We start from the raw sequence: 25,828 nt of genomic DNA, 5'->3' as shown, positions 1-25,828 counted from the left end.
CCCCTCACTGCTAAAAGTGTATCAATGATTATTCAAAACAACATTCAAAGTTTTCCCTGTTGCACTGGATTCTCCATTATTAGGACTTAACCATTGAAGCCCTTGTGGTACTACAGGATATTACTCACAAATATCCAACTTTTCTGTCACCTACAAACAGTCAGTACCTCCCAACTATAATCTCAGAGCAAACGGTTAACAGAATAACTGTTAATACTCAACGATTTTACACAACTAAATAATAAATGACACTACAACAGAGCAGAAAGCACAAGTTTTTTTTTTTGTTTTTTTTTCTCACTTTCAAAACTACAATCCTTTCATTTCAAAAACTTCACATGTGAGTTACAACTTCTCACAGGTCCTCAACTGGCAGCTTCATTAAATAGTACCCGCAAAACGCCAGTGTCAACGTCTACAGTGAAGAGGCGACTCCGTGATGCTGGCCTTCAGGGCGGAGTGGCAAAGAAAAAGCCATATCTGAGACTGGCTAATAAAAGGAAAAGATTAATATGGGCAAAAGCACACAGACATTGGACAGAGGAAGATTGGAAAAAAGTGTTATGGACAGGCGAATCGAAGTTTGAGGTGTTTGGATCACACAGAAGAACATTTGTGAGACGCTGAACAACTGAAAAGATGCTGGAAGAGTGCCTGACGCCATCTGTCAAGCATGGTGGAGGTAATGTGATGGTCTGGGGTTGCTTTGGTGCTGGTAAAGTGGGAGATTTGTACAAGGTAAAAGGGATTTTGAATAAGGAAGGCTATCACTCCATTTTGCAACGCCATGCCATACCCTGTGGACAGCGCTTGATTGGAGCCAATTTCATCCTACAACAGGACAATGACCCAAAGCACACCTCCAAATTATGCAAGAACTATTTAGGGAAGAAGCAGGCAGCTGGTATTCTATCTGTAATGGAGTGGCCAGCGCAGTCACCAGATCTCAACCCCATAGAGCTGTTGTGGGAGCAGCTTGACAGTATGGTACGCAAGAAGTGCCCATCAAGCCAATCCAACATGTGGGAGGGCCTTCTGGAAGCATGGGGTGAAATTTCTCCCGATTACCTCTGCAAATTAAGGCCTCATGCACACGACCGTAGTGTTTTTCTGGTCCGCAAATTCCAGGACCGTGTTCCGTGAAATGTCATCCGCAGTTCATCCGTATGTCCTCCGCAGTTCATCCGTATGTAATCCGCAAAATGCGGATGAAAAAAAAAAAGCCTAGGTAAAACATGATGACGACAGAACTCATTCCCGGTCGTCGCCTAGCAACACTTCCGCAAATCCGCAAAACTGCGGATGACACACGGAGGTGTATCCGCAATTTCCACGGGCCCATTGACTTCTATTGGCATGTCCGCACCGCATTTGCGGCCCATAATAGGACATGTCCGGAGTTTCTGCGGCACGGATGTGCGGACATGCGGAGACCCGTGAAAACACGGATAGTGTGTATGGGCCCATAGAAATGAATGGGTCCGCAATTCTCCCGTGGATTTGCGGGGGAATTGCGGACGCAAAAACACGGTCGTGTGCATGGGGCCTTACAGCTAGAATGCCAAAGGTCTGCAATGCTGTAATTGCTGCAAATGGAGCATTCTTTTACGAAAGCAAAGTTTGAAGGAGAAAATTATTATTTAAAATAAAAATCATTATTTCTAACCTTGTCAATGTCTTGACTATATTTTCTAGTCATTTTGCAACTCATTTGATAAATATAAGTGTGAGTTTTCATGGAAAACACAAAATTGTCTGGGTGACCCCAAACTTTTGAACGGTAGTGTAATTGCTGGCAAAAAATTCTCTCATGTCTTTCATATCAACAGTTCAAGATCACGTACGCAACTGCAATCTTTCATCACACAACAAGTTTCAACATACCTTTTTGGATCCATCTTTCATACCACTGCTGGACAAAGTGCCCCATCCAGAAGATGTGATGTCATGATAGCTAAATTCCGAGGCTTACGCAATACATGTGTGAATGGTGTAAGAATAAGCTCCTTACGTACCGCGGTTTTTTGTAATTCACAGATGTAAAGCCACACCTCTCTAGCGACAGCTATCAGACGAGCAATCTCCCGGGTTTTTACGGCACCATTACTGTTGTGGAAGTCAATGGCTCAAAATATATTAGACTGAAATTTAGACGAGTGTTCCAACAGACACTCACGCCAGGCACTTTATCCAGCATCCTAATCAGGATATTGCATACCAATATATATCGAGAGAGGAGAAATAACACACAGAAGCTGCTGGTATGCTCAAAAATACTCCTCTGGAGATTTATCTCCAAACTCAATTACAATACTATCATTCAGAAGGGGTGTAGGCTTGAGGTTAACCAATCAGAGACAATGTGACAATATTTGTTATTCAGCCAATTACAGGCACACGATATATGACATTGCAGATACATCATTTAATTCTTTACACATCAGGTTTACAGGCGCCTTATCTCTCTTGGCAAGAATATTGCTATAAGATGGGGGAGGCATTCCCACATGCATATTTGCCGCCCTACCATCTCACTCCCTGTCCCTTCTCTGCAAGCTTCGTATGGGAACCAAGGTCAAAGATAACTAACTAAGAAACATACGAAATCAACATTAATATACTTGTCTTAAAGGAACAATGACTTTCTTATTCAATACAAAAGAACCAAGATGGGAACTCCAGACAAGATGGCCTCTGCACAAAATTAACCCCTTCAGGACTGAGCCTGTTTGACCTTCAGGACGAAGCCGGTTTTTCAAATCTGACATGTGTCACTTTATAAAAACACAGGGACATATACAAAAACACCGAAAAAGGCCATACTTACAAATGGACACAGCCAGGTCAGAAATGCTGATGAAAGGGCGAGCAGGTGCTTTAAATAATAATAGCCACTCCCACTAGTCTTGAGGGGAGTGGTGTGTGGTGCATGGGAAGTGTAGTAAGAAATAATAAATGAATAGTGTGTGTGCAAGTGTAATACTATAAGTGAAATATAGGGGGCAGTAATAAATGAAGTGCCTCAATGGAAATAAATGGGGATCCTTGTCGTGGATTGCGAGCTTGCGTCCTTTTGGCCAAAATGATTACCAATACCCCAGGTATTTTTCATTATTATGTATATTCGCTTCTCTTGGACACAGCCGGGTCTTTGATGCTGGGAGAGCATGGTGTGTTGTTGTTTGGCATAGCAAGCAGGGTAGCCCGCTCTATGAATTATCAAGGCGTCACAAATAGGCTTCTACCTGGCTATACACGTTGTGCCTCATGACGTACACACTATCCCTCCATTGTTTCACTCACTTGCACCCCATTATCCATTTATTTCTATTGAGGCACTTCACTCATTACTGCCCCCTATATTTCACTTATAGTATTACACTTGCACACACACTATTCATTTATTATTTCTGACTACACATCCCATGCACCACACACCACTCCCCTCAAGACTAGTGGGAGTGGCTATTATTATTTAAAGCACCTGCTCGCCCTTTCATCAGCATTTCTGACCTGGCTGTGTCCATTTGTAAGTATGGCCTTTTTCGGTGTTTTTGTATATGTCCCTGTGTTTTTATCGGTTCTGTTTGTGCATCAGGAACGTTCTGTTCCAGTTTAGGAGTTAGGGACTCGCAAGTCTGGGGATCCTTGTCGTGGATTGCGAGCTTGCGTCCTTTTGGCCAAAATGATTACCAATACCCCAGGTATTTTTCATTATTATGTATATTCGCTTCTCTTGGACACAGCCGGGTCTTTGATGCTGGGAGAGCATGGTGTGTTGTTGTTTGGCATAGCAAGCAGGGTAGCCCGCTCTATGAATTATCAAGGCGTCACAAATAGGCTTCTACCTGGCTATACACGTTGTGCCTCATGACGTACACACTATCCCTCCATTGTTTCACTCACTTGCACCCCATTATCCATTTATTTCTATTGAGGCACTTCACTCATTACTGCCCCCTATATTTCACTTATAGTATTACACTTGCACACACACTATTCATTTATTATTTCTGACTACACATCCCATGCACCACACACCACTCCCCTCAAGACTAGTGGGAGTGGCTATTATTATTTAAAGCACCTGCTCGCCCTTTCATCAGCATTTCTGACCTGGCTGTGTCCATTTGTAAGTATGGCCTTTTTCGGTGTTTTTGTATATGTCCCTGTGTTTTTATCGGTTCTGTTTGTGCATCAGGAACGTTCTGTTCCAGTTTAGGAGTTAGGGACTCGCAAGTCTGGGGATCCTTGTCGTGGATTGCGAGCTTGCGTCCTTTTGGCCAAAATGATTACCAATACCCCAGGTATTTTTCATTATTATGTATATTCGCTTCTCTTGGACACAGCCGGGTCTTTGATGCTGGGAGAGCATGGTGTGTTGTTGTTTGGCATAGCAAGCAGGGTAGCCCGCTCTATGAATTATCAAGGCGTCACAAATAGGCTTCTACCTGGCTATACACGTTGTGCCTCATGACGTACACACTATCCCTCCATTGTTTCACTCACTTGCACCCCATTATCCATTTATTTCTATTGAGGCACTTCACTCATTACTGCCCCCTATATTTCACTTATAGTATTACACTTGCACACACACTATTCATTTATTATTTCTGACTACACATCCCATGCACCACACACCACTCCCCTCAAGACTAGTGGGAGTGGCTATTATTATTTAAAGCACCTGCTCGCCCTTTCATCAGCATTTCTGACCTGGCTGTGTCCATTTGTAAGTATGGCCTTTTTCGGTGTTTTTGTATATGTCCCTGTGTTTTTATCGGTTCTGTTTGTGCATCAGGAACGTTCTGTTCCAGTTTAGGAGTTAGGGACTCGCAAGTCTGGGGATCCTTGTCGTGGATTGCGAGCTTGCGTCCTTTTGGCCAAAATGATTACCAATACCCCAGGTATTTTTCATTATTATGTATATTCGCTTCTCTTGGACACAGCCGGGTCTTTGATGCTGGGAGAGCATGGTGTGTTGTTGTTTGGCATAGCAAGCAGGGTAGCCCGCTCTATGAATTATCAAGGCGTCACAAATAGGCTTCTACCTGGCTATACACGTTGTGCCTCATGACGTACACACTATCCCTCCATTGTTTCACTCACTTGCACCCCATTATCCATTTATTTCTATTGAGGCACTTCACTCATTACTGCCCCCTATATTTCACTTATAGTATTACACTTGCACACACACTATTCATTTATTATTTCTGACTACACATCCCATGCACCACACACCACTCCCCTCAAGACTAGTGGGAGTGGCTATTATTATTTAAAGCACCTGCTCGCCCTTTCATCAGCATTTCTGACCTGGCTGTGTCCATTTGTAAGTATGGCCTTTTTCGGTGTTTATGTGTCACTTTATGTGGTAATAACTCTGGAATGCTTATACCTATCCAAGCGAATCTGAGATTGTTTTCTCGTGACATATTGTACTTTATGTTAGTGAAAAAATTTGGTCAATAAATTCAATATTTATTTGTGAAAAACATCAAAATTTAGAGAAAATTTGCAAAAATTAAAATTTTTCTAAACTTAAATCTATCTGCTTGGAAGACAGATAGTATTACCACACAAAATACTTACTAGTTTATATTTCCCATATGTCGACTTTATATTTGCATCATTTTTGGAACATTCTTTTATTTTTCTAGGACGTTACAAGGCTTAGAACTTTAGCAGCAATTTCTCATATTTTCAAGAAAATTTCAAAAGGCTATTTTTTCAGGGACCAGTTCCGTTCTGAAGTTAATTTGGGGGCCTTATATATTAGAAAGTCCCCATAAATCAACCCATTTTGAAAACTGCACCCCTCAGAGTATTCAAAACAGCATTCAGAAAGGGTTTTAACCCTTTAGGCATTTCAGAAGAATTAAAGCAAACTACAGGGGAAATTTACAAATTTCATTTTTTTTGCCAAAATTCATATGTAATTAATTTTTTTCTTTAACACAGAAGGTTTTTCCCAAGAAATGCAACTGAATATTTATTGTCCAGATTCTGCACTTTTTAGAAATATCCCACATGTGGCCGTAGTGAGCTAACGGACTGAAGCACGGGCCTCAGAAGCAAAGGATTACCTAGGGGATTTTGGGGCCTCCTTTTTTTAGAATATATTTTAGGCAACATGTCAGGTTTGAAGAGTTCTTGTGCTGTCGATACAGTAGAAACAGAGAAAAAGTGACCCCATTTTTGAAACTGGACTCCTCAAAGAATCTTTCTAGGGGTATAGTTAGCCTTTTGACCCCACAGTTGTTTTGTGAAATTTATTTGAATTAGTGTGTGAATATGAAAATCTACTTTTTTTCTGAAAAAAAACGTAGAAATTTTAAATTTTTACAAGGAATAAAGCAGAAAAAGCACCACTATATTTGTAAAGCAATTTCTCCCGATTACGCCAATACCACATATGTGGTAATACACTGCTGTTTGGACCCAGAGCAGGGCTCAAAAGAGAAGGAGCGTCATTTGGATTTTGGAGCACGGATTTTGCTGGAATAGTTTTCAGTGCTATATCGCGTTTGCAATGCCCTGGAGGGACCAAAACAGTGGAAAAGTGACCCGATTTTGGAAACTGCATGCCTCAAGGAATTTTTTCTAGGGGTGTGATCACTTTTTTAACCCCATAATTTTTTTGCAGAATCTTGTGGATATCTGGCGTGAAAAAGAACATTTAAAATTTTTTCACAACTGCTTCATTTATATGACAGATTTTTCAGACACAGAGCATGCAAGTGAAGAAAAGCACCTTAACATTTATTGGCCCATTTGTACCGAGTTCAGAGATACCCCCAAAGTGGTCCAAATATGTTGTGTGGACACATGGCAGTGCACGGAAGTGAAGGAGAAGCCTTAGGTTTTCAGGACTCAAGTTTTGCATGAGACTCTGAGCCCCCATAATGATGGGAAACCCCCAGAAATGGCCCCATTTTGATAACTACACCCCTCTAAGAATTTTTCTCGGTGTGTGATCACATTTTTGACCATACTTTTTTTTTGCAGAATCTTGTCGAAATCTGGCGTGAAAAAAACTATTTTAAATTTTTTCACCAATGTTTCATTTATAGGACAGATTGTTCAGAACATGCAAGTGAAGAAAAACACCTCAACATTTATTGGCACATTTGTACTGAGTTCAGAGATACCCCCAAAGTGGTCCAAATATGTTGTGTGGGCACATGGCAGTGCCTGGAATTGAAGGAGCAGCCTTAGATTTTCAAGGCCCAAGTTATGCATGATTGGTTCAACGGCCCCATTTGATCTTTGAGGAGACTCTGAGCCCCCATAATGATGGAAAACACCCAGAAATTACCCCATTTCGAAAACTACACCCCTCAAGGAATTTATCTAGGGGTGTCATCACTTTTTTGACCGCACAGTTTTTTTTACAGAATCTTGTGGAAATGTGGCGTGAAAAAGAACATTTTCAATTTTTTTTCACAAATGCTTCATTTATAGGACAGATTTTTCAGATACAGAGCATGCAAGTGAAGAAAAGCACCTCAACATTTTTTGGCCCATTTGTACCAAGTTCAGAGATACCCCCAAAGTGGTCCAAATATGTTGTGTGGGCACATGGCAGTGCCTGGAATTGAAGGAGCAGCCTTAGATTTTCAGGGCCCAAGTTTTGCATGATTGTTTCAACGGCCCCATTTGATCTTAGAAGAGACTCTGAGCCCCCATAATGATGGAAAACACCCAAAAATTACCCCATTTCGAATACTACACCCCTCAAGGAATTTATCTAGGGGTGCCATCACTTTTTTGACCACACAGTTTTTTTTTTACAGTCTTGTGGAAATCTGGGGTGAACAAAATAAATTAAAAATTTTTCACAAATGCTTCATTTATAGGACAGATTTTTCAGACACAGAGCATGCAAGTGAAGAAAAGCACCTCAATATTTATCAGGCTATTTCTTCTGAGTTTAGAAATACCCCAAACTTGGCCCTAATCTGCTGTTGCTGGACATATGGAAGGGCCAGAATGTATTGGAACACCACAAGGATTTTGAGGCCTTATTTTACTTGGATGATTTTTGGGCACATGTCATGTTTGCATAGGCCTAAAAAATTGTGCAGATACTACACGGTATTAAAAATCCTAGGTATTCATCTAGGGGTATAATGGGTATTTTTAGTTTTGTTATGGAGGGGTTGTTCAATTTTTAAATGGTGAAATGGTTATGGTAAGGGAATGTAATTGTAAATGAAAGGGACGATAATTATAATTGAAAGGGGCAGATACAAATTTAATTTAGAACTCCAGAGAGGTGTGATATATTTGGAAGCACTCCTTTATACATAGTCCAGGGTGGGTGGGACAGGTGTTACACTGGTATGTCGTGTCTCTTCTTATGCCTCTTTTGGCACAGACACCACACCTTTTCTGGGGGCGCTTTTTTTTTTCCTGTGGACGGCACTTAACCGGGAAAGTGCTGCCCTGGAACTATCCTGGGGACATCACTACTTGCAGAGGTAGTTCTTTCCCCTACCTCTGCCACATTCCCAAAGAGAAGGGATTTGATTACCTTCTCCTGGTATTCCAGGTATGTCCCCTCCTGACCAGTGCTACTGTATATTATAAAGGAGTTGTACAATGCCATTTGGACAAAGTACACCGCCAATTTTTTGTACCACATTTTTGATTTCTGCATGGCATTGTACGGCTTGAGCATCCGGTCAGAAAGGTCCACTCCCCCCATGTATTTGTTATAGGCCTGGATGCAGACAGGCCGTGACGTGGTGGTGGGTGTTGCACCACGCACAGGGACAAGGGAGCAGGTGGCGTCATGAATGGATGTCAGCATTAGGACATCCTTCTTGTCCCTCAATTTTAAATAAAGGACCCCTTCGCTATGGAGCGCCCTGCTCTCCCCATGCTGCAGTGGTTGGCCTAGAAGTGTTTTTGGGAGCTGTCTCTGGTTTTTGCGGACCGTCCCACACGCCACTATTTTTTGCTCCGCCAGGCATTTGAACAGGGGTACACTTGTGTACCAGTTGTCTATATACAAGTGGTACCCCTGATTAAACAGTGGGTGCAGGAGGTCCCAGACAATCTTCCCAGTTGTGGTCAGGACAGGTGGACAGTTTGGGGGCTCAATCTGACTGTCCCTTCCCTCATATATTCTAAAAGTATGTGTGTAGCGCGACTCCGACTCACACAACTTATAGATCTTGATGCCATACCTGGCACGTTTCTTGGGCAAATACTGCCTGAACTTCACCCTTCCCTTGAAATGCACCAGGGACTCGTCAATGGCAATTTCTCTTCCTGGGGTATAGGACAATGAAAATGTTTGGGCCAAATTGGAAATAAGGGGTCTAATTTTATAGAGTCGATCGAAATTTGGGTCATTCGGGGTGGGGGGGGGCACTGGGAATTATCATTGAAATGTAAGAATATTTGGATTGCCTTAAAAAAGAGCCCTGGGCATTGTGGTGCGGTATAAGGTGCAGTGGTACAAAATATCCGTGGACCAATAGGCCCCCACCAATGGCTTCTTCGTTAGTCCCATATTTAGGACCAATCCCCAGTACTGCAGCATTTCTGCTTTGTCGGTGGAATGCTACCTGTATGGCCTGGCATAAAAACTTTCGGGGTTGACAGCAATAAATTGTTGAGCGCAAAGGTTTGTTTGCTCAACAATTTTGTCCACAAGGCTGTCCGAAAAAAAGAGCTTGAAAAATTAAATTTAGGACAGACCTGCTGTCTGAACATGGACCCCTGCAGCAGCAGTAAAGTCCGGTACTTGGGGGGTGTAGGAGGTTGGGGGCAACCAATTGGGTTCAGGTGCAGGTGTAACCTGAACACTAACCCTCCTGCGACTGCGAGGAGGTTCTTCGGTGTCGCTTGAGGAGGAGGACAGAACAAAAGCGGACCCAGCATCATTCGCAGTATCTGTGTCCAATGTGAGCATCTCATACGCCTCCTCTGCAGTAAAGGAGTTGGGGGCCATTTTTATTATTTTTACTAACTGTATATGTGGACTTGCATACTAAAGTGCTTTATACAACTAACAGACGGTCCGACGCTGACTAACAGACGGTCTGACACTAACAGACGGTCCAACGCTGACCAACAGACGGTCTTACACTGACTAAATTGACGCTGACTAACACTCACGAAACTTTTTTTTAGAGTTTTATGATTTAAAAAAAAAAAAAAAAAGAACAGAAAAAAATCTCCCTTATAGACTGGGAGAGGAAGGGAGGGGGTGACCACAGTTAAAGGCTGTAATGAAGGGGTTAATGGGTGTTTTTGGGGATTGTTTTTTTCACTGCTTCTTCTCTCGACGTCCACAGGCTCCGATCTCCTTAACTTCCTGACTCCAACATGAAATCAGAGCCTGTGACGTCGTTCTTCTAAGGTACTAAGCGCCGATTGGAAAGTCTGAACAGACTAACCAATCAGAGCGATCTCCAGCAAGGGACCGCTTTCATTGGTCCCTTGTAGTCTGCCCAGACATCAGGGCAGACAGACTGTAAATTTAACTGCCGCTGCGGTGTTGCGCCGCGCGGCGGTTAACTTATAAAGTGCAGACGTAACTGCACGTCAAGATGCGCGAACGAACTGCACACATTAACGTGCATTAACGGCAAGGTGCGGGAAGGGGTTAAATCATTTAAACATTATTTTAATCACTTTCACATAATACATATCTTAGTAATTCGGCATCCTGCTTGATAATTCATAATGTAATTTCATATAGAGAATATAACAAATAAACCATCCTTCACACTAGCGACAGCCACATTCACTTGTATGTGCATCCTCAGGAAGCACATACAAATTAATACTATAGGCTGCAGGCCACATCACGCCGGTCTGCGTATGTATCCCGCCAGAGAGGCAGTGTAGCTCTCCGTCTGTCATGGGAACGGGGCAAGGTAAATACAATCTTTTTTTTAAGTAGTTGTGGGGGAGGGGGCTGTGTAGCACTATATACGGGGGAATGGCTGTGTAGCACTATATACACAAGGGGAGGAGGGGGCTGTATAGCACTATATACAATGGGAGGGTGGGCTGTGTAACACTATATACACAAGGGGAGGAGGGGGCTGTGTAGCACTATATACAAAGAGAGAGGGGGCTGTGTAGCACTTTACACAGGAGGGAATTGCTGTGTAACGCTGTATACAAGGGGAGTGGGGGCTGTGTAGCGCTATATACAATATATACAAGGGGAGGGGGGTTGTGCAGTGCTATATACACAAGGGGAGGAGGGGGCTATGTAGCACTATATACAAGGGGAGAGGGGGGCTGTGTGGCACTATCTACAGCGGGGTCTGTGTGGCGCTGTCTACAGAGGGGTCTGTGTGGAGCTATCTATGGGGGGTCTGTGTGGCCCTATCTACGAGGGGTCTGTGTGGCACTATCTACAGGGGGGTCTGTGTGGCGCTATCTACAGGGGGTGTGTGTGGCGCTATTTACAGGGGGGTCTGTGTGGTGCTATCTACAGGGGGTCTGTGTGGCGCTATCTACAGGGGTCTGTGTGGTGCTATCTACAGGGGGATGTGTGATGCTATCTACTGGGGGTGACGCTATCTACAGGGGGATGTGTGGCCCTATTTACAGGGGGGCTGATGCTATCTACAGTGGGATGTGTGGCCCTATTTACAGGGGGGCTGATGCTATCTACAGCGGGATGTGTGGCAGTATCTACAGGGGGCTGTGTGGCAGTATCTACAGGGGGCTGTTTGGCATTATTTACAGGGGGTTTGTGTGGTGCTATCTACAAGGGGACTGCATGTTGCACGATCTACAGGGGTCTGCATGTGACGCTTTCTACAGGGGGATGTGTGATGATATCTAAAGGGGGTGGCTGTGTGTGGCGCTGTCTACAGGGGAAGATGATATCTACAGGGGGATGTGTGTGACGCTATCTACAGAGGCTTTGTGGCGCTATCTACAGGAGGTCTGTGTGGCGCTATTTACAGGGGGCTGTGTGTGGCGCTATCTACAGGGGGCTGTGTGTGGCGCTAGCTACAGGGGGTCTGTGTGGCGATATCTACAGGGGGTCTGTGTGGCGCTATCTATGGGTGCTGTGTGTGGTGCTAGCTACAGGGGGTCTGTGTGGCGATATCTACAGGGGGTCTGTGTGGCCCTATCTACGGGGGCTGTGTGTGACGCTATCTACAGGGGGTCTGTGTGTGGCGCTATCTACAGGGGTCTGTGTGGTGCTATCTACAGGGGGCTGTGTGTGGCGCTATCTACAGAGGGGTCTGTGTGGCACAATCTACAGGGGGGTCTGTGGGGCAGGATCTACAGGGGGGTCTGTGGGGCAGGATCTACAGGGGGGTCTGTGGGGCAGGATCTACAGGGGGGTCTGTGTGGCAGGATCTACAGGGGGTCTGTGTGGCAGGATCTACATGGGGGTCTGGGTGGCAGAATCTACAGGGGGGTCTGTGTGGCACGATCTACAGGGGGTCTGTGTGGCACTATCTACAGGGGGTCTGTGTGACACTATCTACAGGGGGTCTGTGTGGCGCTATCTATAGGGACAGTGGTGTAATGAGGGATTCTTTCGTTGATGCCTATAATTGGTGTTTATAACTCATCTATTTTACTGGTGGACTTGTAATATTATAGTATTTTAAAAAGTAATTAAAACTAATTTAAAATAAGTTTTCTTATTCTCTTATTTAGTCGCTATATTAGCATTTACTGGGGGTATTACTTTTGGTCATCAGATCGCCCAACATTGATGGAGACTTGCCCTGCTCCCTAACTGCCCCGCTCAAGAGCTGCTAAGACTTAGAGGGAACATTGTTCCTAACTAGTGGTTCTTATAACAGTTTGGATAATAAAAGAATGCTTTGGTTGAGCGGTGTTCCTCTGTCATCTACCTCTAACTTCTCTAACCCTAACACTGTAGTTGTCACAGCAGTGCCTCCCATTCCTTTCTCCCAGTAGTCACATCAGTGTCCACTTTCTCTCAGTACGCTCAGCAGGCCCTACCCTTTTCCCCACGCAGGACCCGCTGTCACTGAACCGGTCAGTCTCGCTCACCTGACTAATTCAGGTCTCAGCACAATATACAGTAGCTGTGTATCCAGGATACAAAGCAGCTGTATCTGAAAAAGTTAAAAATAATTTTTAATAATAAGTACGATAATAACAAAGTTGCACCGAACTCACAATACACAGTTTTATTTTTTTTTTTCAAAGGTGTACATAGCCTTTAATGAGTTGTTCTGCAGGCTGCCTGTCCACTTTTAAGAAGTGCTGCCTCAAAGCGTTAAAATGTACATTACACAATACCTTGTAAGTTTGTATGTAACTTCCAGTCTATATCATCCCTTTCTGAGTAATTTACTGCTTAATAATTGGTATAAGAAAGAACAGTGACAAAGGGAAAGGCAGGCCACTGAATGATCTAAGCACTTCCCCAATCTTAGGTTGGACTGGGTTCACACCATGAAAAAAAACATATACAGTCAAAAGGGATGCAAACGTTTGCATCTATATCTATGTACGTCTGTATATGTCTACCACTGATTCCATTATAGTAAAAAATATATATATATATATATATATATATATATACACATATATAGCATATAAAAAAATAAATATATATATATATATATATATATATATATATATATAGCATATGTCTGGATACTATTATGTTTTGTATACAGATATAAATACTTGACATAGAGCAAAACATGTAGAGTGAACCTAGCGACAGCTGGTTACTTTTTTTTTTTTTAAAGAGGCTCTGTCACCACATTATAAGTGCCCTATCTCCTACATAAGGAGATCGGCGCTATAATGTAGGTGACAGCAGTGCTTTTTATTTAAATAAACTTTCTATTTTTACCACTTTATTAGCGTTTTTAGATTTATGCTAATGAGTTGCTTAATGCCCAACTGGGCGTATTTTTACTTTAGACCAAGTGGGCGTTGTACAGGGGAGTGTATGACGCTGACCAATCAGCATCATGCACTCCTCTCCATTCATTTACACGGCACATAGGGATCCTGTTAGATCCTTATGTGCTGTCTTATACTAACACATTAACAATACTGAAATGTTTAGACAGTGAATAGACATTCCACGGGATGTCTATTCACAATCTCTGCACTTCGTTACTGTTTCTATGGTAGTTACAGCCGAGGAAGCGTGATCTCGTTGTAACCTGTAATTTACCGCGTAATCTCGCGAGATTACGCGTCCTCTGCTATAACTACCACAGAGTAACGAAGTGCAGAGATTGTGATTAGACATCGCGTGGAATGTCTATTCACTGTCTAAACACTTCAGTATTGTAAGGGTATGTGTACACGATAACTGCATTGACGTCTGAAATTACGGAGCTGTTTTCAGGAGAAAACAGCTCCTGAATTTCAGACGCAATTGCTCGTACTCGCGTTTTGCGGGGCGTCCATTACGGACATAATTTGGAGCTGTTCTTCATTGGATTAAATGAAAAACGGCTCCAATTACGTCCCAAGAAGTGTCCTGCACTTCTTTGACGAGGCTGTTATTTTACGCGCCGTCTTTTGACAGCGACGCGTAAAATTACAGGTCGTCGGCACAGTACATCGGTAAACCCATTGAAATGAATGGGCAGATGTTTGCCGACATATTTGAGCCGGGTTTTCAGGCGTAATTCGAGGCTTAAAACGCCTCGTTTACGCCTGAAAATAGGTCGTGTGAACCCAGCCTTAATGTGTTAGTATAAGACAGCACATAAGGATCTAACAGGATCCCTATGTGCTGTGTAAATGAATGGAGAGGAGTGCATGATGCTGATTGGTCAGCGTCATACACTCCCCTGTACAACGCCCACTTGGGCATTAAGCAACTCGTTAGCATAAATCTAAAAACGCTAATAAAGTGGTGAAAACAGATCGTTTTTTAAAATAAAAAGCATTACTGTCACCTACATTATAGCGCCGATCTCCTTATGTAGGAGATAGGGCACTTATAATGTGGTGATAGAGCCTCTTTAAGCAAGGGGAACAAACTAGTAATTATAACCCCAGCGGCGTAGCTAGGTTCTCTTGTACCTGGGGCAAAGATTCAGTTTGGCATCCCACCTCCCCCCCCCCCCCACACACACACCTGCAAGCTCTTTCCTGACATCTCCTTGCCTCTCGCCATGTTTGCTTTCTCTACCAATCAATGAGGTGTAATTTTTTTTTCACTTTTTTTATGTACGTAACTTGAGCATAAAACCATTTGTACATTTTACAATCAATATAGTTCTAGAAGGTAGTTAACATATCAATAAATTCAAGAGGTCAGTGTGCCTGACTAAAACATAATGTATAACTGAGGCTAATGAAACTACAGTTAGGTCCAGAATTATTCGGACAGTGACACAGTCTTCATGATTTGGACTCTGCATGCCACCACATTGGATTTGAAATGAAACAACTGAGATGCAATTGAAGTGTAGACTTTCAGGTTTAATTCAAGGGGTTGAACAAAAATATCCTGTGAAATGTTTAGGAATTGCAGCCATTTTTCTACGCAGCCTCCTCATTTCAGGGGCTCAAATGTAATTGGACAAATTAACATTACCATAAATAAAATGTTTTTTTTTAATACTTTGTAGAGAATCCTTTGCAGGCAATGACTGAATGAAGTCTGGAACCCATGGATATCACCAAACGCTGGGTTTCCTCTGTGATGCTTTGTCAGGCCTTTACTGCAGCCGTCTTCAGTTGTTGCTTGTTTGTTGGTCTTTCTGCCTTAAGTTTTGTCTTAAGCAAGTGAAATGCAGCTCGATTGGGTTGAGATCTGGTGATTGACTTGGCCATTGCAGAATATTCCTTTTCTTTGCCCTAAAACTCTCCTGGCTTGCTTTCTCAGTATGTTTTGGGTCATTGTCCATCTGTACTGTGAAGCGACGTCCAATCAACCTTCCTGCATGTGGTTGAATCTGAGCAGAAAGTATATCCCTGAACACTTCAGTATTCATCCGGCTGCTTCTGTCTTCAGTCACATCATCAATAAACACGAGTGACCCAGTGCCTTTGGCAGCCATGCATGCCCATGCCATCACACTGCCTCCAGCATGTTTTACAGAGGATGTGGTGTGCTTTGGATTGTCTGCAAATTCGGGACAGTCCCGGCAAATTTGGGTCTGTTGGCAACTATGCCATAGAAACAATTATCTGGGTCTGCCGTAAAACATTGAAGTTTAAAGAGATTTTATACATTTGCCTGCTTTCTTGGATAAGTCCTGCACACTTAGGCCCACTTATTGATAGTAAATATAGCTACAATATGCAAGTGGTGCTCAGTGGCGGATTATCATATGGGCATTTCGGGCGGCCACCCGGGGCCCGAGGCTCCCAGGGGGCCCATGGCAGCCCGAACCGAACATAGTCTTATAAAACTATTCAGCGCACTAGCGCTGCTAACTGCCGCTACGGAGATGGGGAGAAGGAGCAGGGAATTGGCCGGGATAGGGGTAGGTATCAGGCGTTAAGCACGTCTGCAAGTGCTTAGGACACGCCTCTCTAACACTGCGGGCGCCGCCATTGAGTAACAGAACAGCGACGGACGGTTACTCCAAAGCTGGAAGAGAAGCTGGAAGAGAAGAGCCGGGCGGGCGGTCACCATCGCTGAGGTTAGTACTGGCTGCCGGTTTATCCTCCTGCCCAACTAACATTAACTGGTTCCCGACCGCTGGCTGTATTTTTACGGCCAGCGGTCAGAGTTCTTGAAACCCGAGCCATAGACTTTTTACGGCTCGGGTTTTAACTTGCTGTCCGCGCGATCGGGCAGCTGAATGTCGGGTCTCCGGCTGTCAGCGACTGCCGGGGACTCTTGAGGAGAGGATAGAAGCAGCTTTCGCTGCTTCTGTCTTCTCCAATGTCTTTTTACACAGCGCTCAATGAGCGCTGTGTATAGGAATAGAGACAGCAGCAGCGGCGCTGTCTCTATTCCTCCCGGTGATCATGTGACTGGTCACATGATCGCCGGGTGCCGTTACTGACAGACTGCTGCTGGGTCTTACTAGACCCAGCACAGCCCTATTAGTGACAATTGTCACTATGAGAGGGCTGATTTCCCCTGTAACTGGGGCTGCTGTGCAGCCCCAGTTAGAGTGGAAAAACATGTTGTAAAAGAAAGAAAAAATATATATAAAGTTCCCCAAAGGTCTTTTTTGACCTTTGAGGGACAGACCATAGTAATAAAAAAATAGTAAAGTAAAGTGCAAAAAAAATTAAATAATAAAATACACATAAAATACCCACCCCAAAAAAAAACGTTCCCCCACGCCAATCATTGTTGTAACGCTAGCGCTGACCCAATTACCCTAATATAGACATGTAATATATTAAAATTTACGGTAAACAATGACGATTACAACTAAAAGGTCTATTTTAAGGTAAAACTATGTTATTACCAAAAAAAAAATTGCTGAAACGTAAAAAAAGCTTATTTTTCTACTATTATTTTCAAACTTTATGAATAAAAATTCTAAAATAGCAAAAAAGGTGTGTATAAAAACGATAAAAAAAGAAACCTGCATTGTCTACGGAAAAAACGTCGCAAAAATCGTAACACCCATTTGTTAATGCTTGCCCAAAAGGGTAGTTTTAAAAATAGTTACGGTGCGGCAGGGCGGCGGTGCGGAAGGGGGGCCAAAGTTTGTGTAACAGCCCAGGGCCCATGGTCTACTTAATCCGCCATTGGTGGTGCTGTATTCCTTATGAAGGAACAGATGGCTGCCGCATCCAGGCAGAGAATGAATGCAGCTCTCTCCATTCTATTCTATGGGAGTTACAGAATCAACCTCTCCATTCATTCTCTGCCTAGATGTGGCGGCCACTCACCAAGCAGGACAATATGGGGGTTCCCCCATTCTTGACATAGGTGGTACCAATATCTACCAGACATTTATGGCATATCCTGTGGTTATGCCATAAATGTCTTATATAGGAATAAATCTTTAAACTAAAATGCAATTTGACAAGAGTTTCATAATCAGGGATGGCTGGTTGACACAAGGGACATTGTTGTTATTAGCCCTGTGTATGTGTATTATTATTATCATCATAATAAATTATAGTTGACAATTTTGACTATCGGGGTGTTATGGTGCGAGGGTGTGCCAGAGCACTTTTTGTGGCTGTCAGGGCACAGTTGGGCACCCTAAAAAGAGGCCCCCTGCTCCCTGGATGTGGTTTTTAACTGGCATGTCGGCACCCGCGGTTGTCCTCTGCAGCCATGGCCAACTTTTTTTTGCCCCATGTTATAACTTATGTAGGGCATATAGATGTTTGTGCTGCAGAAGAGGGCAACGGTTGCCGACAAACCAGTTGTCATGACAGCAATCGTCAGCGTCACATGACCATGACAGTAGCGACATACCAGAGTCGCAGTCAGGTGACCCAGACAGGTCCTGCACAACGCGCATCGGCCAAGAAGTTGCTGTACCATTGCCGCCCCTACTCAGTCCACTGTATAATACGCGCCTGCAGCCATCTTGCTTTCCCACTGTGCCCCACATATTATTTATCTTCACTCAATTTTTTTCTTATACAAAATCATGAATCTTTAACAAGCGCAGCAAGCCTAATTGTAATTTTAAATAACAGATTGAGACAGTCACAGGACTGGAGAGCACAACTTTCAGTAGAAGAAGTAAGGAGGCTGAAGGAAAATTGGAGAGATAGAAGAAAATTGATAGTGGAGGGAAGAGTCAGGAGGAGAGAAAGATAAAAGAAAAATAATTTTTTTTTACAAAAAATCTATAAAAGTCACAAAAATGTATTACGAATTATTCGATCACTGAATGTCACTGATCAATCATCCTTCTCTGCTTATAATTGCGCCAAATTTCTGCAACTTATTTTATGCATGAACACCCAGCATATAAATCATGTAATACCTTACCACAGTCCGTCTGGATAACCATGCCCATTTTTTTCATGACCACGCCCACAAATATTGTGCACCTGGCACGGGCATAGCTAAAGGCTTATGGGCCCCGATGCAAAAGTCCATTTTGGGGGGCCCACCAAAACAACTTCTCAAGGCCGACGGCCCGCAGCTTTCAGCTTCATCGCTGGCTCTCCTAAGTGACCCAACGATGCAGCACTAGCAGCCAGGGTCGTCACTGAGGTCTGAAGCAATAGCCACAATAGCCACAATAAGTATGTGCCCCCAAAAAATTTGTGTGTATGTGTGTGTGTATATATATATATATATATATATATATATATATAGGAGACGGCATATCTATAGCACTAAGACCCTATATCTATGGTTGGGCTTAGATACAGTGGCTCTTCAGACAGTATCACATATGGGCCACGTATCTAAGCCTATCACATGGTAGGCTTAGATACAGGGCACCAGGCACCCAGAAGACAGTAATATTATACTTACCCACCTCTTCGGCCACAGCTGAGGTTTTGACCCATCCAGCGTCGCAACGACATACGTGTATTATTACACTTGCACACACACTATTAATTTATTATTTCTTACTACACATCCCATGCACCACACACACCACTCCCCTCAAGACTAGTGGGAGTGGCTATTATTATTTAAAGCACCTGCTCTCTCTCCTTCATCAGCGTTTCTGACCTGGCTGTGTCCATTTGTAAGTATGGCCTTTTTCGGTATTTTTGTATATGTCCCCTTGTTTTTATCGGTTTTGACATACGTGGTGCGCAGCGTCATGACGTGAAGACACGTCAGGATCTCCGCTGCTCTCCAGAACGAGGAGGGTAAGTATACTGTCAGTCACTATAGTAACAGGGGCCAGTGTAGTTTATTACATGGGCCCCAGTTAGTATAGTAACTTTCAATAGATGTGGTGCGTGGGGCCGCAGGCCCCCCTTTATTCGGGCTCGGTCGCAATTATATACATAACTCAACTTACTGTAGGGGCCCTGTAGCGATGGTCACTGCCTTCTGCAGTCTCTAAGGGGAAGGAGAATCACTGAGGCCTGCTGAAGATCGGACTGCAGTGCAGGTAACCAGTAATGTCTCAGGAGACTTCTCTCCTAGGTGGAAGCAGCTGATTTCTTTCGTGTTCCGTGGCCTCCAGTCTCTTGTGCAGAAGCCTTATTAATTATGATTGTTTTACATAAGTGGTGCGAACGGGCCCTCGGGCCCCCCTGGCTTTGGGGCCCAGCCACAACCCCTATTGCTACGCCACTGGCACCTGCAAAGCTCCACTGCTTCAGATATTATAGCCCTGCCATTTTTCTTTTTAAGGAACACATCCCTGGTGAGCATTCTATTGTGTTTTAGCACTGTATGACTATTATTTGGGGACTGTGTGAGGGTATCACTTGGCATTGCATTGACAATTAGTATTATGAGGGCCTGTATGGTGGTATTATATAAGCATAGTAAATATAATATTTATTTTGTCATGTTTCTATATAGGCATTATTTCTCTTTATCAATGATATTTGAACATTTATGTCGATTTATTCCACACAGATTGCAGGTTTTGGCATTTTAACAAAATAAGTAACAGCTAGAGTGGTTTACAGTGGCAGCTAAAATGTTAGCAGTAGAATGTAAAAAAAAAAATAGGAAATTTACAGTATGATAATTTGCTAGAAAATGTAGATGCAGTTACAGACATTGACCACAAGAGGTCACATTAAACCTACGGACAGAAAGAAGCCACTATATGACAGCCATAACTGCATCAAGGGACTTCATAGGTTACATATGTAGGGGCTAATGTAAATTAATCTGTGCAAAAGGAGATCTTCTAGATTTAAAATTGTTGTGATAATCCCCCTACAATTCTGAGGCCCTTCTATGAATCGGGTGCCTCCCAAATGTAAAAGATCATAAAGCATGCATCGTGAATTCGTGATAGTTTTATGATAGTTATGACTGTCATATATTGGCTTCTTTCTGTCCGGAGGTTTCATGTGACCTCTTGTGGTCACTGTCTGTAATTGCATCTACAGTGCGCCACAGCAATTTTTTTAACATTTAGCCGCACGACTAACCCTGCCCGGTCCCTGTATATACACACACACTTTGTCCCCCCCCCCCACACACACACACACACACACAGTATCATGCCACAGTAATGCCCCTACACAGTATCATGCAACCATATCGCCCACCACACAATATCCTGCCGTTATAGTCCACCAAACCAGGGGCGTAGCTAAAGGCTCATGGGCCCCGATGCAAATGTTCTTATTGGGGGCGACGGTCCGCAGCTTTCAATTGCATCGCTGGGTCCCCTAAGTGACCCAACAATGCAGCGCTAGCAGCCAGGGGCGTCACTAAGGACTTAAAATGTCAGGGGAAATAGCCCCAATACATATGTGTCCGCCAAAAAAAAGTGTGTGTGTGTGTGTGAGTGAGTGTGAGTGTGAGTGTGTCAGCACAGCATATCTATAGCACTACGACCCTATAAACTATGGTTAGGAGTAGGGTATGTGCACACGGTAGCAGGCTTTTACGTCTGAAAAGACAGACTGTTTTCAGGAGAAAACAGCTGCCTCGTTTCAGACGTAAATGCTCCTCCTCGCATTTTGCGAGGCTTCTCTGACAGCCGTAAATTTTGAGCTGTGCTTCATTGAGTTCAATGAAGAACAGCTCAAATTACGTCTGAAAGAAGTGTCCTGCACTTCTTTTGACGAGGCTGTATTTTTACGCGTCGTCGTTTGACAGCTGTCAAACGACGACGCGTAAATGACAGGTTGTCTGCACAGTACGTCGGCAAACCCACTCAAATGAATGAGCAGATGTTTGCCGACGATTGTAGCCCTATTGTCAGACGTAAAACGAGGCATAATACGCCTTGTTTACGTCTGTAAATAGGCGTGTGAACCCAGCCTTAGATACATTGACTCAACAGACAGTATCACACATGATAGGATTAGATACAGTGGCCCAGCAGACAGTATCACACATGTTAGGATTAGATACAGTGGCCCAGCAGACAGTATCACACATGATAGGATTAGATACAGTGGCCCAGCAGACAGTATTACACATTATAGGATTAGATACAGTGGCTCAGCAGTCAGTATTACACATGATAGGATTAGAGATAGGGCCCATCAGACAGTATTACACATGATGGGATTAGATACACAGCTCAGCAGACAGTATCACACATGATGGGATTAGATACAGTAGCTCAGCAGACAGTATCACACATGATAGGATTAGATACAGTGACTCAGCAGACCGTATCACACATGATTGGATTAGATACATGGCCCAGCACGCTGACATTGCGGCTCCAGCGCTGGACCCAGGAAAGGTAAGAATAATAATTGTTTTGCTTTTTTATGCGTTACTAATTATTTTTGTGTGTTTGTGTTTTTTTACAAGTTTGGTTGTTGGACTACTTCGGATTCGAGGACTACTTCAATGACAGCGTTTTTCTAATCTCAATAAAATGGTTAATGGGGGTTGTGTTTTTTTATTTCAATAAATTATTTTTTCTATGTGCTTATATTTTGTTTAAACTTTATTATTACCGCCTTAGTAATGGCCGCTGGCTGATTGACAACCTCCATTACTAGGGCGGGGCTTAATATTAGCAGGTGCAGAGGCTAACACTAAGCCCCATTATTACCCTGGTACGCACCGCCACCAGGGGTACTGGGAAGAGCCGGGTACAAACCAGTACCCGACCATCTGTAGTGACTGTCAGGCACCGGTGCGGTCACAGGCTGGTAGCATTAGGCTGGGATAGGCCAAAACCAGTGGCCCTTCCCACCCTGGTAATGCTGCCTGCTGTGTTGTATCTGACTGGCTATGAAAATTGGGGGGGACCCCACATCGTTTTTTCCAATTATTATTATTTTTTTTTAAAGGACGTTTAACCATTTTTAATAACCAGCCAGATACAATAAAGCAGCAACAGCAGCCTAGCATTACCAGGGTGGGAAGGGTCACTGTTTCTGGCCTTTCCCAGCCTGATAATACCAGCCTGCAGCCGCCCCATTGCCCGACCATCACTACAGATGATCAAGTACTGGATGGTACCCGGCTCTTCCCAGCACCCCTGGTGGTGGTGGGTACCGTGGTAATAAACGGGGTTAGTGTTAGCCTCTGCACCGCCTAACACTAAGCCCCGCCTTAGCAATGGATGCTGTCAATCAGCCGGCGGCCATTACTAAGGGGGTAGTAATATAGTTTAAAAAAAAAAACCACAAAGACATAGAAAAAATATTTTATTGAAATAAAAAAAAAAACACACACAACCCTCATTAACCATTTTATTGATAATTAAAAAAAGCCGTCATCGAAGTAGTCCTGGAATCCGACGTAGTCCAAAGACCGAACCTGTAAGAAAACACACACAAAACTATTAGTAACACATGTGTTAGGCTTAGATACAGGGCCCATGTGTGATACTGTCTGTGGGACCCTGTATCTAAGCCTATCACAAGGTAGGCTTAGATACAGGGTCCAGCAGACAGTAATCTTATACAGTATAAGATTACTGTGTGCTGGGGCCCTGTATCTAAACCTACCGTGTGGTAGGCTTAAATACAGGGCCCATCAGACAGGATCAAACATGGGCCATGTATCTAAGCCTACCATGTGATTGGCTTAGATACAGGGCCCAGCAGACAGCATCACACAATCTGTGATCCTATCTCATGGGCCCTCTAAGCCTGCTACATCGTAGGCTTAAAGGGTTTGTCCAGTCCCTAAACATTGATGGCTTATCCTCAGGATAGGCCATCAATAGCTGATGTGTCGGGGTCCGACTCCCGGGAGCCCGCCAATCAGCTGTTTTGAAGGGGCCTCAGCACTCGTACGAGAGTGGCTTCCCCTTCATTTCCCTTACTCGCTCACACTGTGAAATCGCCGACACGGATTCACAGTGTGAGCGAGTGACCGGAATGAAGGGGAAGCAGCTCTCAAAACAGCTGATTGGCCGGCTCCTGGGAGTCGGACCCCGCCAATCAGCTCCAGCAGACAGGGATATTAATCTTACCCTCCTCTTCTGCCGCGGTGGAAGTTCTGTCCTGACTCTATCCAGGATCACGATGTTGTGCGCGGCGCATAGCGTTGTGATGTCATGCGCTGCGCACAGCGCTGTGACGCAAGGACCTCCGCTGCGCTCCGGAACCAGGAAGGTAAGTACTGTCAGTTACTATAGTAACAGGGGCCCGCGGCTTCAGGGCAGGTCGCAATTGCGACTCCTATTGCTATGCCACTGCACAAAACAGTATCATGCATTCATAGTATCACCACACAAGATCATGCCCCTATAGTGCCCCAAACAATATCATGCCCCCATAGTGCCCCTGCCCACACACAATATCATGCTCCCATTGTGTCCCCACACAGTATCATACCCCTATAGTGCCCCCACGCAGTATAGTGCCCCTACATAATATAATTCCTGCATAGTGCCCCCCACACACATACTGTATAATGCCTCTATAGTGTCCCCACACAGTATAATGCCCCATAGTGCCTTTCCACACAGTAATATGTCCCCATAGCTCCTCTCCACACAGTATAATGACCCCATAGTGCCCCCCCCCCACAGAATGCTTCCACAGTGCTCCTACACACAGCATGGCAATTTTTTTACTCTTAAGCCACGCCTCTAATCCCTCCCAATCCCCACCTATACACACCCGATTCAGCCCACATAGTATCATGCTCCCAAAGTGCCTCCCACACAGAACACCACATAGCTGCCCCCACACAGTATAGTGCCCCCATAGCTGCCACCATACAGTATAATGCCCCCATAGCTGCCACCATATAGTATACTGCCCCATAGATGCACCCAAACAGTATCAAGCCAACACAGATGCACCCATACAGTATAATGCCCAGATTCCCCCATACAGCACAATGCCCCATAGCTCCCCCATGCAGAATAATCATCCAAAGCTGCCCCATACAGTATAATGCCCCTCATACAGTATAATGCCAACAAAGATGCCCCATACAGTATAATGCCCACAAAGATGCCCCATACAGCATAATGTCCCCATAGCTGCCCCATACAGTATAATGCCCTATAGTTGCCCACAAACAGCTTAATGCCCCCAAATCTGCCCCATACAGTATAATGCCCCCTAGCTGCCCCTAGTGCCAGTGCCCTTGTAGACTGTGACAGTACCCATGTGGATAGCACCAGAGTCGTAGATAGTCCCCCTATATAGTGCTACAGTGTCCATGTAGATAGCGCCATTGGGACTCCCTCTAGGAGCAGAATCCCCAGCCAGGGCATAGGCTGGGGATTCCGCTCCTAGAGGGAAGCCCTGATGTCACTGTCCATATATGGACAGAGATGTCAGCGGCTACTCTATGAGCGGAATCCCCGTTGCAGACTCTGGCCGGGGATTCAGCTCCAGGAGGAGCCCCTGATGTCAATGTCCGTATATGGACAGCGACCTCAGGGGTTTCCTCTGGGAGCGGAATCCCCGGCCAAAGTCCGCAACGGGGATTCCGCTCATAGAGTAGCCGCTGATATCTCTGTCCATATATCGACAGTGACATCAGGCCATTGGCAACGCACATCCCCTTCCACTCAAGAGTAGCCACTGATGTCACTGTCCATAGACGGACAGCGACGTCAAGGGCTTCACCGATCACAGCTCTTAATGGAACGCTGTGCCCAGGAGTCCTCGGCGAGCGGAGCTCCCTCTTCTCCTCCACTCTAAACTAATTCTGAAGCAGGGAGCTGATGGTTCCCTGCTTCAGAATTGGGTTCAACTGAACCTGCGTCCTGAGGATGCAGATACAGTTGACAGCGGGATGTACCCCCCCCCCCCCTGCCGCCCGGAATCTGGGACTGTCCCGCTGAATCCGGGACAATTGAGAGGTATGCACACAGTATCATGCCCCAATAGAGCCCCCACA

The sequence above is a fragment of the Rhinoderma darwinii genome, chromosome 1, assembly GCF_050947455.1.
Source record: "Rhinoderma darwinii isolate aRhiDar2 chromosome 1, aRhiDar2.hap1, whole genome shotgun sequence".
Classification (NCBI taxonomy): Eukaryota; Metazoa; Chordata; class Amphibia; order Anura; family Rhinodermatidae; genus Rhinoderma; species Rhinoderma darwinii.
This window is presented reverse-complemented; position numbering follows the sequence as displayed.